Genomic DNA, 3124 nt, shown 5'->3' on the forward strand with positions numbered 1-3124 from the left:
ATATTTATTTGATTAACTGGTGACTAGTGGATTTTTAATCAAATAAATACGAAATATTCATTTAATTAAACTGGACAGATTTGTGTGACTACACACACACACACACACACACACACACACACACACATATATATATATTTTCAATAAGGTAAACTATCAAAGTAAAAGAAGGGGTCTAAAGAAGGAAAAAGGCCAGATCGGTAACAAGTCAATACCTTGTATGCAAAAAATTGTGAGGGTTGAGATAAACACATATTACAAGGAATAAGATGATCCAAAAGGCATATTGATCATGATCGAATTTGTGAGCTTACTTGGGTGCTGAGCATACGAAAAAAGAAAATGATGAATTAACTATAGATCTTCTTAGTTATACTTATTCTAAAGATACATCATTCATCATTTTTATTTCAATTAGTGCTCAAGCCGGATGATCAAAATTGACATGTCCGGTTCTTTTGGGGAATAGATTCATTCATAAAAATCTACTTATCCCAATAACAAAGAAACTTGACTTAAATGATCCTATATCAAGGGCTAAATTAGCTAAAGGCATGGAACATAATTATTATGGCGAGCCCGCTTGGCCCAATGATCTCTTATATAATTTTCCAGTAGTTATTTTTGGTACTATTGCATGTACCATAGGTTTAGTAGCTCTAGAACCATCAATGATTGGTGAACTGACAAATCCATTTGCAACTCCATTGGAAATATTACCCGAATGGTATTTTTTCCCCGTATTTCAAATACTTCGTACAATAAATTATTAGGTGTCCTTTTAATGTCTTCAGTACCCACAGGACTATTGATAGTCCCTTTCTTGGAGAATGTGAATCCATTTCGTCATCCAGTAGCTACAACAGTATTCTTATTCGGTACCACAGTAGCTCTTTGGTTAAAGGTATTGGGGCAATGTTACCTATCGATCAATCTTTAACTCTAGGTCTTTTCCAATTTGATCTAATTTAGGAATACATGCAGAATATAATCTCATGCAATCAGTTCTTGCTATAGGAATACAGACATAATACAATCTCGTGCCCCTCCTATTATAAAGGGAGGCGTTAGGAACCTCTTTTTATTGAAGCAAACTGGAAACAACACAAATGAATGAAAACTGAAAGCAAAGGTCGTAGAATTGTAGGGCCAACTAGGCCTCATCTGAACTCCGTGAAGGCTGGTCTAGAATGAACCTCATCTGAATGAAATGAAGGCTTGTCTGGAAGGAATTCCCCTACAATTCTATGGGCAATTCAAATGAATTCAAACTGAGAGCCTACTCTAGCAAGCTGATTAATCTAGACCTTCCTGGAATGCCCTACTATTCTAAGGGAGTGAAATGGAAGGAACAAGCTGGAAATAAACCAAAAGTCCTACTTTCTCGAATTAAAGCTAGAAATAAACTGAAAGACCTATGGAAAGCTCCCTTTAGAATGGTAGGGGCAATTGAATTGAAACCCAGATGAATTAAAGCTGGAACAAGCTAGAAATAAAATGAAAGGAATGCTAGATTAATATGCCTGCTAGATTAAGAACTCAAAAAATATTCTTTAATATTGGAAGGTTTATAAGACAACATAATTTTTTAAACAAAATCGTATTGATTCATCTTGTAGGGTAGGTTACACACTACTTTAATAATGATTACTATCAAAAAGGGAAGCCATACTTTCTTTCATTACTCAGCCAAACCACCCAAAAAGTTCCTATGGGGGTGCCCTTTGTATGCACGGGGGGTACGGGTGGTAACAACAACCATTGGGAATTTTAGGATCAACGAGTTAAAATGCAAGCCACTTGGTTAGAATAGTAACAATCGAACATGGAAACGAAGGATGGAGGAAGCAAGCAGGGAAGAATGCACACCAAGCATTCATCCATGCAGGGAAGCACCGAAACAAGGAATCCAACAAGGATAATCGAAGGATGGAGGGAAGCAGGAAACAAAGAACGAGGGATGGAAATAAGCAAGGAAGGAAGCACAACCACCAATAATCATCTTACCTACCCAACCTTACCTACCTTAACACCACCTACAGTTGCACCTACACTTACACATACACTTGCACCTACACAACTCTTTCTATTGAAACAACTCATAACTCACTAACTCAAATACCTACATATATATACATATATACATATATGTATACATATATATGTATGTATGTATATGTGTGTGTGTGTGTGTGTATGTACACACACACACACATATATACATATATATAAGTATATATATAGATACATATATACATATACATATGCATATACATGTATAGACACACACACACACACACACACATATATGTATGTATGTATATATATAAATACACAAATATATATGTATATGTATATGTATATATGTATCTATGTATGTATATATATATGTGTGTGTGTATATATATGTGTATATATACACACACACACATATATAGGTATATATATAGATACATATATATACACACACACACATATACACACATATATATAGGTATATACATAGATACATATATACATATATACATATATACATATACATATACATATACATATATATATATATATATATATATATGTATGTATATATATATACACATGTATATATGTGTGTGTGTGTACACACACACACACACATATATATACATATGTATATATATGTGTGTGTATGTATGTATATACATATACACATACACATATACATATATAGATACAGATATAGATACAGATACAGATATACATATACATATACATACATGTGTGTGTGTGTGTGTATGTATATGTATGTGTAGACACCTAAAATTGTCCAATCTAATTAAATAAATATCTTTATTTATTTAATTATTTTAGCCTAATTCTTCTATTAATTAAATGAATCTTTATTTATTTAATTAATTCTTTTATCCTCTTCTAACCTTATTTCTCATTAAAATAAATACCTTTATTTGTTTAAATTATCTTTTTCCTAAATTAAATAAATACTTTTATTTATTTAATTGATCCCATTTCTTCTATTAATTAAATAAATCTTTATTTATTTAATTAATTCATTAGTCTTTTCTACCCATGACACATATCATTCATCTCTTAATTCCTACACTACCTACCGTCTCATTATTTTCTT

This window comes from Cryptomeria japonica, chromosome 4, assembly GCF_030272615.1.
Source record: "Cryptomeria japonica chromosome 4, Sugi_1.0, whole genome shotgun sequence".
Lineage (NCBI taxonomy): Eukaryota > Viridiplantae > Streptophyta > Pinopsida > Cupressales > Cupressaceae > Cryptomeria > Cryptomeria japonica.